The sequence below is a fragment of the Nelumbo nucifera genome, chromosome 1, assembly GCF_055504915.1.
Source record: "Nelumbo nucifera cultivar China Antique chromosome 1, China Antique-T2T, whole genome shotgun sequence".
Taxonomy (NCBI): domain Eukaryota; kingdom Viridiplantae; phylum Streptophyta; class Magnoliopsida; order Proteales; family Nelumbonaceae; genus Nelumbo; species Nelumbo nucifera.
In genome coordinates, this window is record NC_142649.1 from 123,209,270 (window position 1) to 123,226,466 (window position 17,197).

Consider the following 17,197-nt stretch of genomic DNA (forward strand, 5'->3'; position numbering starts at 1 on the left):
CAAAATGATTCGAGCCACCCATGATCGACTAAAGTAGCTATAAATAGGGGCCTTGGGGTCCCATTTCACCTTGTCTTATTTCGGATTTTCGCGTTCTGGAGGTTGTGCACTAGCTTCTAGGTCAGTGGTCTTTATCTTGTCTCCGAGGTCGTCTCCTTCCTTAGGTAAGCCTTATTTTCTTCCGTTTCAATCTTTCATTTCAATATGTCTAGTAGCACGGGTAGTCTCTTTGATATGTGTGGTGAGTCTGATTGGGCTAAGGAGGGTACCTCGGTCCAAGACTTTGAATGTAGCCCGACCATGATGGTCACGTCGGCCCTTAGCTCAGAGTCTAGTCTGGCCGAGGTGGACACCTCAGTTCAGGAGCATAAAGCTTCTAGTAAAAAGGCATTGTCTTCTTGCCGTGTTCATCCTTCTTGGGGGCTAGATTGCTTTGGTCCTTCTATCTTAACGCCTGAGAAGATTAATGCTCTGGCTGTCCAGTACAAGTTCTCCGATCACTTTGGTTATAGCCTGCCTTTAGAGAGTTTTCTCTGGGAACACGATGACAACGAAATTACAGTCTTCAAGGAGCAGTTGATTTCTGGGCTCCGATTCCCTATTCACCCTTTTGTCATTGAAATCTTAAACTTCTTTGGCATCACTATTGACTAGCTTCATCCGAACTTGGTTCGTACCATGGTCAGCACCATTTCCTTGTTTCACGATTATGACCTCCCCTTAGACATCAATACCTTCACCTCACTGTGTTCTATCGAAAATAATCCTGTTGGTTCCAAGGGGGTGGATAAGTTCAATTATTACATAGCTTACCGCCCTAGGTATAAGCTACTCCATGAGTATCCTTCTATGGTGCCAGTTTGGAAGAATAGGTATTTTACTGTGATTGTTGAAGGGGGGTGGCCTTTCCTAACTCAGTGGAGAACCACCATCAGTGACCCTAGAGATTGTTTAAGTAGGAAGGTGAGGAAGAAGATGCAATCCTTGGTTGAGCTCGGCCTAAAATTGGGAGATTATTTGACTGAGGACAAGCTTGTCAAGGCCGGGATGAGTCCTCCAGATAGGTCGTTACTTCGGTGCACACACACTTTCTTTTCTTTTTTTGCGCTATCTTTGTATCACTTCGGCTAATCTGGTACTTGCTTCCCACATGCGTTATGGCGAGTGCCCCGATGACCAACCTCTTTGTTGGCATGAAGAAGAGGAAGAAGAGAAAGACGTCCCGAGGTGACTCTTCTCAAGCACCTTAGGTCGAGCCTGCTGCCCCTATTTAGACTGAGGACCCTCTAGTCATCAACTTGGTCGAGGAGGACCAAGATAAGGAATCATTGCCTTACTGACTCGAGGCAGTTTTGTCGTCTAAGCTTCAAACCATTCATCTTGGGGCTGGTTCTTCTAGTGAGAGTCCCGAGATAGTCCAAAGTATCATGAATGCATGGACCAGCCTCATAAAGAGTAAGGAGGCAATTTTTCACGAGGAGGTCACAAAGTTTGTCGGGCTGCCTCATGCTTAACTGGGTGCTAGGGCTGTGGGTTACGTCATGATGGTATGTTCCTGATCTTGATACCTTGTTTCTGTTCGCTCTGTCTTTTGTACTTAGTAAATTTTTCTCTTTTTTGTAGGCGAACTCCATGATCCATTCCCTTATGCAGTAGCTCGATCAGAATGTTGCAAGGATAAAGGCCACCGAGGAAAAGGTTGGACGGGCCGAGGTGACTGTCACGGAGTGCCGAAGCAAGATGCTGAAGGCTGTCGATACCATCTGGAAGTTGGAGGCCAAGTATCGGCAAAGAAAGAGCAAAATGAAAAGCTGGAAAAAGAGGCCGAGCAGTAGAGAGTTGCTTCTACCGAGCATAAGGCTGCTCTTATCCAATGAATTAAGGATGTCGGGGTCACTGCTGTCTATGCTTACAAAGCCTCGTTGGAGTACAATCAGATGAGGGAGGAGCTCAGTACATATGCCTTCCAGAAGGGTTTCAAACTTTGTCGCTGGTTAACCAAGCTCAAGTTCCCCAAGCTCGACTTCGGAGTCGTCACCACGGTCGAAGTCACCATTGAGTTGGTTATGGAAGTTGACCAAGAGCCAGACTCCGACAAGGAGAGTGACAAAGGTCTCAACGGGGGAGCAACGAAGAAGGGCTCGAATGCCGCATTTGATGAGGTCGTGGAGGTTGATGAGGTTGTTGCTACTGAGGATGCTATGGAAACCGAACTGGCGAAAGAATCTTTTGAAAATGTTGAAGGTGGGGGCGAGGAGCCCCATGTAGACTTTATCTTCTTTCTCATTTTTTTTGAATGAATGAATCACCTTCTTTTGGAAGAAATGAAATGCAACTTTCTTTTTGCCACCTTGCATATAATGTTTTAAATTTGAACAAAATTTTCTAAGTATAGGTTGCCCCGAGGTGACGAGCTCCTAACACAACTTGGCACAATAAGGGGTAACCCAGAGTGACTGTTAGTTAAACTAGACAGACATTGTAGGTTATATGACTCGAACTGCCTGTACACCAATAAGGAAAAAGTGAAGTTTGCCCGTGCTGCTCATATGCTTAGAAAGCGACTAGGTCTTATTTGTCTTTAGCACCAAGGTCATTATTGGCTCGGCACTGTGGCCCTTAGGCTTTTAGAGTGACTCGAGGTCCACTCTTCGTTATATAATTTAGTCGACATGTGGCTTGACTGATTCGCTTGAGCGGATGGTCATTTGCACTTAGAAATTTGGCGGATGCTTGGTTCTTGAGCTTAAAAGTAGTATCTCCTTAGGTTGTCGATGTTCTAGGCACGGAGCACCTGCCTCCCTTCCAACGTCTCGAGCTTGTATGTCCCTTCACCAAATACTTGTCTAACTCTGTACAGACCCTCCTAGTTTGGTCCGAGCTTACCTATACCAGGCTTAGGTACCATCACTTTTTGGAGCACGAGGTCGCCAACTCGGAATTGGCATCCCTTGACTCGAGTGTTGTAGTACCAAGCTACTCATTGTTGGTAGGCCACGGTCCGGACGTAGGCTGCAGGGTTGGTACTTCAATCTTGGTTGGGATGACGACCTCCATACCGTAGGTCAAGTTGAATGGTGTCTCACCCGTTGCGGTCTTGATGGTGGTCTTATCAGCCCATAGGACGTTGGGTAGCTCGTCGACCCACAAACCCTTAGCTCGCGCTAGGCGGGCTTTTAGTCCATGGAGAATTGCCCTGTTCATCACCTCGACCTGTCAATTTGCTTAAGGATGTGCCACCGACGTGAATTTCTGTTGGATCCCCATCTTGACACACCATTTTCGGAATTTGATGTCTTCGAATTGCTTTCCATTGTTAGAGATCAGCACCTTAGGCAGTCTGAATCGACATACTATGTTCCTCTTGAAGAAGTTTTGTATGTTTTGGGCTGTGATTCTTACCAGGGGCTCGACCTCCACCCACTTCGTAAAGTAGTCAATCGCCACGACCAAGAATCTTCTCTGCCTAGTTGCAGGTGGGAACGAACCAAGGATGTCTATCCTCCACTGGGCAAAAGGCCACAGGTTGGTCAGATACTACAGGTTGGCGGCGGGCTGGTGAAGAATGTTGGCATGCCTCTGGTAGTTGTCACACTTCTGGATGGGCTCGAGTGCATCCACTTTCATAGTAGGCCAGTAATATCCTTGCCTTAGCGCCCTGCCCCCCAGGTGTCCTTAACATAGACCTTCGTGGATCTCGTGTAGCACCCAGCCTGCTTCTAAAAGTCGTAAGCAATGCAGGTAGGGGAGTGTAAATGATCTCCTATACAATCGCTCGTCGATGAGGACGTACTGAATTAACTGATGCTCTACCCTCCAAGCTGCGTTACGCTCTGCTGGTAGGGTCCCATGGAGTAGATAATCAACAAGCGGGTTGATCCAGCTTGGTTTTGCTTGCGATATGGGAGTGACCTCTTCTGCCACCCTAACGATACTAGGCCGAGGCAGGCCTTCGAGGTACACCATCCTCATTGTATTATGGCTAGTGCTGGCCAATTTTGAGAGTGCATTGTCCTCAGCATTCTCCAACCTCGGTACTTGCTAGATGAACAAAGAGTGGAAGATGGGCAGGAGTTCCCTCACATTAGCCAAGTAGGCCATTGATGTAATCTTAGTTATGTGTCGTAAGGGCACATATGTCTTTTCAGCTATTTTTATCTCTTATGTGGTTGCCCTATTATTTAAATAAAAAAGATTGGCGCCGCCAGGACTAATGCTTCGATCTCCATCTTCTCTTCTCATCCTTCTCTTCTCCTCTCTTCTTCTTCTCCTCTTCTCTTCTCTTCTTCACTCTTGAACAAAATCATGGTATCAGAGCCAGACCGCACTCTGTAAAAAAAGTTTTTTTTTTTTTTTTATCAAAGATCTTTCAAACCACATACCTGGATTGAGAATGAGAAAATTGGTTCAACCTGCACTGAGAACTATTGTTGGACTCTATTCTATTAACATTTAAACATAAATTGAGAAGAAAAATCAAACTCAGAGATTGGCGGATAATTGACTGAGTTTTTCTAGAGGTTGGTGGCTATGTTTTTTTTTGTCCCATTCTTCTCTTTACTGTAACTTCCAAAACCAGTCAAACTGATTAAGAACCTTGTCTGATGTTCTCTTTTATCACTGGCTCTTGGTATTGCTACCTAGAACATCCTAAAATCTGCCCTAGCCAAATGGTGTAGGTGAGTTCAATGGCCTCTGTAGGTCAGTGATCCAAAACTGTGTGGGTAAAGAACCTGTGTAGGTCATGTGTGACATGGTTCAGATGAACAAATACACTAGCCAAATTATAGATGTTTTGTGTGGCTTAAACTAGCCCTTGTGAGGTCGGAGAGACCTGTAAATTCTTGACAACAGGTGATAGCTATAAATATATAACCCTAGCAAGTGCACTAGTTATCAAGTAGTATAATAATATCGTTCCCACGGGGATTTAACAAAATAAGTATTAGAATCACAGTCTTCCATAATTATTTGGACAGTCGAAATTTAGATTTAAAGAAACAAGAACTACTGAAAATAAAAACTGGAACAAAGAAAATAAAAACAAGGGTGATCACTAATTGAATATGCAAATGATGGAATCGCTAGGACTTTTGGTCCACCTAACCAATGCAATGAATATTGATGGGTCCAATTATCCAAGATTAATTGTTATTCCCATAAGTTGAGATATTCACAAATCTATTTAATATTCTCTCTCGAGATATACTAAACCTACACCCATCAGGTAACCCTTCGATCTCTCGAGTAGAGCTCTCAAGATGGAAGTGCATCAAGTCCAAGAAAACCATTAAATTCAGATGAATCATGTATATAAATCTCTATATACCATTCAATTCACACTATGAATTATTCTGTCAATTATGTGAATTCCTCTCTCAATTCATTCACATAACCCAAATCAATTAAGAGGTGGCCAAGCTCTTAATTGCATTAAGCACAATAATTCATAAACTATATGGAAATCACAATCTTGGATAAATCAAGAAGATAAAAATATATTCATTAACATGGTTAGGCTTTTCACAGCCCTAGCAAGAAACAAATCAGTTCATAATGGAAGAATTAAAACAAACAAAGGGGAAGAAAGAACTCTTGAATTCGCCCATGGTGCTGAGATCTCCTCTTCTTGAAGTTTCTTGAATTCTTGAACCTTTAAGAGGACTTCCCTGCTATCTATGATTAAGGTCTTAAGAAAGGAAAAAAACACAATCATAAGTAACAAAAGGAAAAATAATTTTTATTTTTTATTTATTTTATTTATTTTTATTTTTATTTATTTTTATTTTTTATTTTATTTTTGTTGTTAGCACGACCTAAACATAACCTAAAAGCAAAAGAAAAAAGAAAAACAAACTTCCCTATCATGAATCGGATCCTCTAACTCTCTTGGTTGCAGCTTTTGGTGTGCTCCCCTTCATCCATCATGGGCGGGTTCAGATCTGGAATAGGGGCCTGCAAAACAGAGGGTAACAGTTTCTCATTAGGAATATAATGAGCATTACCTTGTCTTGGCTTGAACCCTTCTTGGTGGTCCTCTAAATAGTTCATCGCCTTCTTTACCTCTTCCTCCATGACCTGCATGTTTTTACATGAATTAATAATGTAGCTTTCAAAGGGGTCATCTAATTTAGATGTGTTAATTTCAGCTGCACCAACATCAATGCTATTGATTGAATAAATTTTATGTTCAATTGTGTTGGGATGTTCCATGGTTTTAAATACATTGAACACCACTTCTTCACCATTGATTCTAAGGGTAAGTAGACCCTTTTGCACATCAATTAAAGCATCACTAGTAGCAAGAAAGGGTCTCCCTAAAATTAATGGCATCGATCTATCTGTTAGACAGTTTTTGTATTCCCTTAGCTTCAATCCGATTTGATGTACTTTTGTTATTTAGTGGAAATAAATAAAGTGCATGTTCGATTCATGTTGTTTGGTTTAATTCTGTGTAAGACCCTAAAACTGGACACTAATAGAGACTCGTGTTAGTTTTAAATGTTCACAGCCATTGGATAAGTCTGGGGAGATTTATCCTGCCAAGGCTGATACTGGTGTGCCACCAAGTGTTGGGATGGCCTGTCTCGGCCACCAAGGTAAGACCCAAGGCACATGCAGTATGGAATTACTCGAATCCTTGAACCGGACCAGATTTCCAGTATTGCCCTGGACCTTGGAGATAGATGGGCAAAACTGGAAAGTTACACCTGACCCCTAGACTCGATTATGACACTTCACTAGATGTCAGAACGGGCTGTCTTTGATATGCCAATCAGTGAGATCCTTATATGGGGGTCAAAACCTGGGTATGTTGGGGCAGTTTGAGAATTCATCTGAGTGGGTGATCATAGTGACAGGATTAGTCACTTTGTCGAACAAAGGGTAATGATCGGGAATGCACTCTCTCTGATGGAAACCAAACTACCGACAGTTAATTTCAATCGTTGGAATTTTGTTTTGCAAAATATATATATATATTAATATATGTACGGTTTCAAAATGTTTGCAAATGGTTTTAATTCCCGGGATCCATGTGAGTGGAGAGTGCAGCACTGTTCCTTGCAGCCGAGGGAGAGGTCCTCTCTTGTCGGGCAGTGCTTGATCATTAAGGGCTGAGAGGTTAAGTGTAAACCATTTAGGATAGTACCTGATGGGCTAATCTTGCACCTGCCCACAGTCCCTGGGTTTTTATAAGATGGCTTGGCCCTGGGACCACTTAATGTAACTGTTGGGCCCATAGGGTCCATATGATGGGCTCAAGGGTTTACTGAGTTTTTCAGTGAATTCGGCTGGGCCTTGTATTAAAGGCTGGGCCGAACCCATGTGGCTGGTGTGTAGATCAATGCTTGGGTCCCATGCCATACAAAGAAGCCCAACTAGGCAGCAGATTGGAATGTAATTAAACACTGAACACTTAATGGGCCAAAAGCCCATTTCGAGGTGGGCTGATATGATCACCCTTATGGGGCGAATCTGAGATTAATGTTAGCAAAAAGGATAGGGCCTTTAACCTTATCCACTCTAGGAGACCAAATTCAAATTAGATTTGAATCTGGCAACCTCCTGATAAGATCAGGAGTAAGCTAACTTAATCTGCAGATAGGATTAAGATTATCCCCTATCCAAATACTGATTTGGATTGGGATAACTCCTAATTAGGAGCTTTCTTAATCAAGAAGAAAGGAGGAGAAAAAGCAGTGGAGAAATATCAGATTTTGAACCATCTTTTGATACACAAGGGATACCTCCTGCGAATAGAGATCAGATCTCAATTGTACTCCAGAGAGAAGAGAAGCAAGTTCAGCCATCTTCATCCCAGGAGTTCTCCTCCAGCCGCCACCATTCCCTCTTGCAAGATTCGATCTTTGCAACAAAAGGAAGTCAAGAAATCAGTTCTTGACATTAGTCTTGCAAGAAAGACTAAAAAGACTCAGTGTTTAGTGTTTCCAGAGGGTTCTTGCGAAGGATCTAGTGTGTAGGACACACCCTGCTGGTTCTGTTCCATCCACAGCTATGCCATCTTCAGCAGGAACGGATCTTGGTGTATTCTTTGGGCGTGAACACCAACTTTGGGAGATACTGCTTCTCCGGATCAGGTATATTCCTCCCTTTTACCTTTTGGTTCAAATCTGGTTCGATTATGGTTCAAGTAAGATCCTTGAATATGGTATTCTAAATTTAGGGAATACGATTCCTAGTTGGAAGAAGGTAAGGAAATTTTTTGAAATTTGCCCACCCATTCCGCAACCTTTTTGGCGTCCATTAGATGGATCCTACCATTCTTTCACTATTCTCCTCCATATCCAACATAATGAAATCAACAGGGATGATGTGTTAGACAGTTTTGTATGCCCTTAGCTTCAATCATTTTGATGTACTTTTGTTATTTAGTGGAAATAAATAAAGTGCATGTTTGATTCATGTTGTTTGGTTTAATTCTGTGTAAAACCCTAAAACTGGACATTTGTAGAGACTCATGTTAGTTTTAAATGTTCACAGCCGTTGGATAAGTCTGGGGAGATTTATCCTGCCAAGGCTGATACTGGTGTGCCACCAAGTGTTGGGATGGCCTGTCTCAGCCATCAGGGTAAGACCTGAGGCACATACAGCATGGGATTACTTGAATCCTTGAACCAGACCAGATTTCCAGTCTTGCCCTGGACCTTGGAGATAGATGGGCAAAACTGGAAAGTTACACCTGACCCCTAGACTCGATTATGACACTTCACTAGGTGCTGGATCAGGCTGCCTTTGATATGCCAACCAGTGAGATCCTTAGTGGGGATCAAAACCTGGGTATGTTGGGGCAGTTTGAGAATTCATCTGAGTGGGTGGTCATAGTGACAGAATCAGCCACTTTGTCGGACAAAGGGTAATGATCGGGAATGCACTCTCTCTGATGGAAACCAAACTGCCGGCAGTTGATTTCAATCGTTGGAATTTTGTTTTTGCAAAATTAATATATTTACATATATATGTACGGTTTCAAAATGTTTGCAAATGGTTTTAATTCCCGGGATCCATGTGAGAGGAGAGTGCGGCACTGTTCCTTGCAGCCGAGGGAGAGGTCCTCTCTTGTCGGGCAGTGCTTGATCATTAAGGGCTGAGAGGTTAAGTGTAAGACCATTTAGGATAATACCTGATGGGCTAATCTTGCACCTGCCCACAGTCCCTGGGTTTTTATAAGATGGCTTGGCCCAGGGACCACTTAATGTAAGTGTTGGGCCCATGGGGTTCATACGATGGACTCAAGGGGTTCATTGAGATTTTCAGTGAATTCGGCTGGGCCTTGTATTAAAGGCTGGGCCGAACCCATGTGGCTGGTGTGTAGATCAATGCTTGGGTCCCACGCCATACAAAGAAGCCCAACTGGGCAGCAGATTGGAAACTAATTAAACACTGAATACTTAATGGGCCAAAAGCCCATTTCGAAGTGGGCTGATATGATCACCCATCAATGGGGCGAATTTGAGATTGAAGTTAGCAAAAAGGATTGGGCTCTTAGCCTTATCCACTCTTAGAGACCAAATTCAAATCAGATTTGAATCTGGTAACCTCCTGATAAGATCAGGAGTAAGCTAACTCTATCTGGGAAAGGGATTAAGATTATCCCCTATCCAAATACTGATTTGGATTGGGATAACTCCTAATTAGGAGATTTCTTAATCAAGAAGAAAAGAGAGGAGATTTTCGAATGAACCAAGAAAAGGAAATCAGATTTCGATCCAAGAGGTTCTGGTAAGCAAGAAAGGTTCCTGCGAATTGAGATTAGATCTCATTCTCTCCAGATAAGAAAACAGTTCAGCCTTTTGTTTCTGGAAATCTCCTCCTGCCGCCGCCATCTGCATTGTTGCAAGATTTGATCTTTGCAGAAAAGAAAGTCAAGAAACCAGTTCTTGACATCAGTCTTGCAAGAAAGACTGAAAGAATTCAGTGTTTAGTACATCCAGGGGATTCTTGTGAAGGATCCAGTGTGTAGGACGCACCCTGCTGGTTCTGTTCCATCCACAGCTGTGTCATCTTCAGCAGGGACAGATCTTGGAGCATTCTTTGGGCGTGAACACCAACTTTGGGAGATACTGCTTCTCCGGATCAGGTATAATCCTCCCATTTATCTTTTGGTACAGATCTGGTTTGATTAGGGTTCAAGTAGATCCTTGAATATTGTATTCTAAATTCAGGGAATATGATTCCCAGTTGGGAGAAGGTAGGAAATTTTTGAAATTCGCCCCACCCATTCCGCAACCTTTATGGCGTCCATTAGATGGATCCTACCATTCTTTCATGATGAAATTACCTACTTTAACTAAGACATCTTCCACTATTCCCCTAGGGTATTTAATGCTTCGATCGGCCAACTGTAGGGTAATAGTGGTAGATGTTAGTTCATGCAATCCCAGCCTTTTAAAAATAGAGTAGGGCAATAAATTTATACTAGCACCAAGATCACATAAAGCTTTTTCAAATTCAATTCTCCCTATGGTGCAAGGTATAGAAAAACTCCCTGGATCCTGAAGCTTTGGGGGAAATTTATTTTGGAGGATGGCTGATCATTCTTCGTTCAAATTTACCATCTCACATTCCTCCCATTTCCTTTTATTTGACATCACCTCCTTCAAGAATTTGGCATATTTCGGCATCTGTGACAATACATCAAGAAGGGGAAGGTTAATATGAATCTTCTTAAACACTTCCAAAAATTTCTCAAATTGTCTATCTAAGTTAGCTTTCAAAATTCTTCCACGGTAGGGGATAGGGAGTTTAATTTCATGTAAATTCAGTTTAGGTGTACTTCCCTCATCCTCCTTTTGCAGATTGGCCACATCAGCTTTCTTGTCTTCTTTTTGGATTTCGCCAACTGCCTTCCCGCTTCTTACGGCTATGGCGTTCACATGCTCTCTGGGATTCTTTTCTGTGTTGCTGGGCAGCCTTCCTTCTTTCCTCTCTGATAACATGCTTACAACCTGCCCCATTTGGGCTTCTAAGTTCTTAATTGCTGTTTCATGGCTTTGGAATTTTGCTTCAGTAGTGTTGATGAACTTAGAAATCATCTTCTTTAGATTGCTCTTTTTCTCTTGTGGGGGCGGTTGTGGTTGGAATCCCATGGGTGCCTTCTGATGATTGTTGCTCCAAGAGAAGTTGGGATGACTCCTCCACCCTGGGTTGTATGTATTGGAGTATGGGTTGAAGTTTGACCTGCCAGCATGAGAGATAAAATTAGCATTCTCATGGGAAAAATGACTATTTAGTTGACAATCAGAATTAGTATGTCCTATTTGACCACATAAATCGCATGAGATGCTAGATGGTGTATTAATGGCTGCAATATTAAAAGCATCAAACTTCTTATTCAGACTAGCAAGTTGCGCAGATATGGCTACAAGGGAATCAATATGGTGTACTCCCCTCTGATTGGTTCGATCATTGCTCCACTGGTAGCTGTTTGACACCATCTCCTCCACTAAGTCATATGCTTCCCCTGGAGTTTTCCTCATGATTGTACCACCTGTGGCTGCATCAATAATGGACCAATTAGAGGGGGTAATACCATTATAAAAAGTTTGTATTTGTCGCCAAATTGGTATCCCATGGTGGGGACACTTCCTAAGCATCTCCTTGAATCTTTCCCATGCTTCATACAAAGATTCCCTCTCAAATTGAGCAAAGGTAGTAATATCATTAATTAACTTTGCTGTTTTGGAGGGTGGGAAATATTTAGCCAAACATTTCTGGGTTAGATCACTCCAAGTGGTGATACTTCCTGCAGGGAGTGAGTTAAGCCAATTTTTAGCTCTATCACGCAATGAAAAAGGAAATAATCTTAGCCTAATAGCATCATCATTAACTCCATTATGTTTAAAGGTGTCACATATTTCAAGGAAGTTAACGATGTGTGCATTAGGGTCATCACTTGGTAACCCGCTAAACTGAATACTAGTTTGGATCATTTGAATTATTGCGGGCTTTATTTCAAAATTATTGGCATGGATGGTAGGCTTGCAAATGCTGGATGTCGCCCCATCAATGTTTGGACAAGCATAGTCCAAGAGGGTGCGATTTCCTTCTGCCATCTCTCCTTCAATCTCTATAGCTGGTTCGCAAATAACAACCTCTTCTCTTGATTTTCCTTTTTTGGCCCTTTGCAACAAACGAAGGGTCCTTTCAATTTCTGGATCAAATTCAGCTAACCCTTCCTGTCTAGTGCGTGTCATGCACTAGTAAATCTGAACCAACAAAAATTCGAACAAACAAATAAAAATAAAAATAATAACAGAAATAAAAAGAAATAAAAGGAAAATAGAATAACAAAAAAAAAAACAGGAATAAAAGGTCCAAATTAATCAAAGTTAAAAAATTCTAATATTATTTTAGGATTAAATCCCCGGCAACGGCGCCAAAAACTTAATAGCTATAAATATATAACCCTAGCAAGTGCACTAGTTATCAAGTAGTATAATAATATCGTTCCCACGGGGATTTAACAAAATAAGTATTAGAATCACAGTCTTCCCTAATTATTTGGACAGTCGAAATTTAGATTTGAAGAAACAAGAACTACTGAAAATAAAAACTGGAACAAAGAAAATAAAAACAAGGGTGATCACTAATCGAATATGCAAATGATGGAATCGCTAGGACTTTTGGTCCACCTAACCAATGCAATGAATATTGATGGGTCCAATTATCCAAGACTAATTGTTATTCCTATAAGCTGAGATATTCACAAATCTATTTAATATTCTCTCTCGAGATATACTAAACCTATGCCCATCAGATAACCCTTCGATCTCTTGAGTAGAGCTCTCAAGATGGAAGTGCATCAAGTCCAAGAAAACCATTAAATTCAGATGAATCATGTATATATATCTCTATATACCATTCAATTCACACTATGAATTATTCTATCAATTATGTGAATTCCTCTCTCAATTCATTCACATAACCCAAATCAATTAAGAGGTGGCCAAGCTCTTAATTGCATTAAGCACAATAATTCATAGACTATATGGAAATCACAATCTTGGATAAATCAAGAAGATAAAAATATATTCATTAACATGGTTAGGCTTTCCACAGCCCTAGCAAGAAACAAATCAATTTATAATGGAAGAATTAAAACAAACAAAGGGGAAGAAAGAACTCTTGAATTCGCCCATGGTGCTGAGATCTCCTCTTCTTGAAGTTTCTTGAATTCTTGAACCTTTTTGAACCCTTCTTGACTGATTGCTCCTTGCTCCTTGATTCAAATCAGAAGTTGAATGATTGAATGATTCAGTGATCAAGTGATACCTCAAGCTGGTCCGCCCCCTCCTTCTTATAGATTAAAGGGGAGAGGGTGGTCTCCAACTTTCTCTTGAAGTTGATCTTTACAAGAAATAGAAAGTCCTATCCTAATTCTAATCCTATCTCTTTATCTCTTGAACTCAATCCCTTTTTCACTCTAAGATTATATCAAGAATTTAGATCTAGAAGGATTCTTCTTAGTTTCTTGTTCTTGGATTCGTAATAGACCTCCTTTGCGAATTGGGCTTCAGCCAGGCTTTTCTGCGAGTTGGGCTTCAGCTGCGGATTGGGCCTTCCTGCGAAATTTCCCCGACTTTGGGCCCGGATTTAACTTCGATGCAGGCCGAATATGAGAAAGCCCAAAACATTAAAGTTGTGGCATTTTCTCTTATCTTTCCAGTGGATCTTGAATCAGCTCATTCGGAGTTCGGAGACGCGAGTTAGGCCCAGACCACTGAACGATGTCGAAACTGTGAAAAAATCATCCGATTTGTCTTTCTTTGCTCTTGATGCCTTCTTTCATACCCTGAACCAAAATGCAAGAGATATGAGTCCAATTAGATGCTAATTTAGTATAAAAGATAGAACAATTGGGGATAAAAATATGATAAATTCTACTCTCATCAACAGGTGCTGTGTTACTATGACTGCAACCCTTGTGAGGTCAGTTAGACCTGAAAATCTGTGATAGCAGGTGCTGGGTTACTGTGGCTCTTTTTTTTCCACCTTAAATCTTACAGTGGGGGATATGTGTTTGTGAGTGTGTGAGGAGGGTTGTAAGTCTAAAACTTCTGCTTGCAACCCCTATTATGGCCTCCGAAGACTCTACCACTTCTGGAACATCTTTTAACCAGGGAGGAATGAACAATAGTTCTTGACTCTATGAACTTTCCAACGACCATTACTCCCTTTGATGGCAGAAATTATTTGACATGGTCTAAGGAGTTGTGGTTGTACATCACAGCCCGGGGTAAAGCAGGGTATATCAATGGAAAAGTGAAGGAACCTTGGACCGGTACTACTGAATATGATAAGTGGGACTAGGAAAACTGCATGATTATGTCATGGCTTTTGACTACTGTGCTACCATCGGTTAAGTAGAATTTTATGTGGGCTGAGACAACCAAGGAAATTTGGGAACAAGTAAGGTCAACTTGCTCCGAGCAGAGACACTATGCCAAAATCTATCAATTGCAAGCCGAGTCAGCAACATGCAAACAAGGGGAAAGAAGCTTATCCACCTACTACTCTACCCTTACATCTATCTGGAAAGAGCTAGGTTACTATCAGAACATTGACTGGGAAAGTGAAAAGGATGCCAAAGCTTACAAACAGTTAGTGTCACAACAGCGGGTGTTTGCCTTTTTGTTAGGGCTTAATCCTATGTATGAACCCATTCGAGTCCAAATTTTGGGAAGTAAGGACCTTCCTTCTATCCAAGAGGTGTATGCTTTGTTCCAGTCCGAGGAAAGTAGAAATTCTGCCATAAATCCCCTTGAGGGGGAGACCATTGCTTTAGCTACAAGAAGTAATACTAATTCAGCCAAAAGGGGAGATGGTCAAAAAAGGGTTGATGTTAAAGATAAACTATGGTGCACTCATTGTTAGAAACCACGTCACACATGGGAGACATGTTGGGAATTACATGGAAAGCCGAAGTGAGCACAATACCTAAATAAGAAATTAAATCCAAAACAAAACAAGAAACCAAATAAGAAGAGGTTCACTTTGGCCAACTTGGCTTCTCATAAGTCGCAGTGTGGTGGAATTACTTTGAACTCTCAGGATGGCCCCCCTAGGTCTGATATCAAGGAAAATATTATCTCTACCTTTTGTGACCATTTGGAACAATATGGTAGGGCTCTCACACAAGCAGATTCTAGACCCACTCCTTCAACCTCCTTCGCTTCTACCTCAGGTAACTTAGCTTCTGCATTCCGTGTGTCTACTTTACCTATGAATCTCCATGGATTATTGATTCTGGTGCTTCCAATCACATGACTGATAAGTCAACATTTTTTCAATCATACACCTTTCTTTTTGGCAAAGATAAAGTGAGACTAGCCGATGAATCCTTCTCCTCCATGAAGGGATGGGATATCCATCACATGGACGCCCGAATCTTGCGGAAGGGATGGGGCAAATTTCAAAAATTTCTCCCATCTTTGCAGGGAATCGAATTCCCTATTTCAGAAAACATATTTTCAAGGATCAATCTTGAATCAAGAACCAAATCAGATCTGAACCAAAAGTAGTAGAAGGGAGGATATACCTGATACAGAGAATCAATATCTCCCAATGGAAGTGTTCACGCCCAAGGAAGGATCCAAAATCTGCTCCCACTGAAGATGGCGCAGTGTAGAATGGAGCAGAATCAGCAACGTTCTTCCAAAAGAACTTGACCCTTCGCAAGAATCAACTGGATGGCTTGTGGGTACAGCTCCAAGCAATCTTTTCCCCAAAAGATTGAGATCAAGATCAAATCTTGATTTCTCCCTGTAACTGGAGATCGAACTGAAAGGAATGGCAATGACAGGAAGGAGGCGGCAGAAGAGAATTCGCAGTATGCAAGAAATCTCTCTTTCTCTCTTTTTTTTTTTCTGAAGAGAAAATATGTTGTGAATCATATATCTTAAGGCTGCCGCCCCCTTCTTCTTTTACAATCTTAAAGGGATCAGCTCCTAATCAGATTAGGAGTTGTTAATCCAAATCATATTTGGGTTAGAAGTCCCTTTAAGTGATAAGGGATAATCCTTATCTTATCTGCAGATCAGATCAGCCATCTCCTAATCTAATTAGGAGGTTTCCAGATCTAAATCTTATTTAGATCTTGGACTCTCTAAGTGGATAGGGTCTAAGCCCAATCCTATTAGCTGATCCACTCCAGAATTCGCCCCCTTTTTAATTGACTGATCAAATCAGCCCAGTTCGAAATGGGCTTAAGGCCCATTTAAGGTTATATACTCAAAAAGCCTTCCAAACTGCTGCCCAGTTGGGCTTCCTTGTATGGCGTGGGACCCAAACCTTGATCTACACATCAGCCACATAGGTTCAGCCTAGCCTTTGTTGCAAGGCTTGGCTGAATACACTGTTAAAGACAGTGCACCCCCGGAAAACCCATCAAATGGGCTCTATGGGCCCAACACTTACCCTAAGTGGTCCCTGGGCCAAACCACCTTGTAACACCCAAGGACTGTGGGCAGATGCAAGATTAGCCCATCAGGTATTATCCTCAATGGTCTTACACTTAACCTCTCAGCCCATAATGATCATACACTGCCCGACAAGAGAGGACCTCTCCCTTGGTTGCAAGGAACAGTGTTGCACTCTCTACCTATATGGATCCCGGGAATTAAAACCTTTTGTAAACATTTTAGAAACTATAAATATACTTTTATATCTCATATAAAATATACTTTGCAAAAACAAATCTCAACGGTTGAAATCGGCTGCCGGTAGTCTTGGTTTGCATTAGAGAGAGTGCATCCCCGATCATTACCTTTGTCCGACAAAGGGGCTGATCCTGTCACTATGATCACCCACTCAGATGAATTCTCGGACTGTCCCAACATACCCAGGTTTTGACCCTCGCTAAGGATCTCACTGATTGGTACATCAAAGACAGCCCAATCCGACATCTAGTGTAGTATCATAATCGAGTCTAGGGGTTTGGTGTAACTTTCCAGTTTTGCCCATCTATCTCCAAGGTCCAGGGCAATACTGGAAATCTGGTCCGGTTCAAAGGTTCTATTAATCCTACACTGTATGTGCCTAGGGTCTCACCCTGGCAGTTGAGACAGGCCACCCCAACCGACTTGGTGGCACTACAGTGTCAGCCTTGTTAGGATAGGTCTCCCCAAACTGATCCACTGGCTGTGAACATTCTAAACTAACACGAGTCTCATTAAGT

General features: G+C 41.8%; 1 non-coding gene across 1 annotated transcript; it reads left to right on the plus strand.

Moving 5' to 3' along the window:
• The first annotated feature begins 11,586 nt into the window (after positions 1–11,586).
• LOC148803767 (small nucleolar RNA R71) lies at positions 11,587–11,693 on the plus strand. The gene has a single exon (XR_016081661.1). It is a non-coding gene; the product is annotated as a small nucleolar RNA R71 (small nucleolar RNA).
• Positions 11,694–17,197: the final 5,504 nt, after the last annotated feature.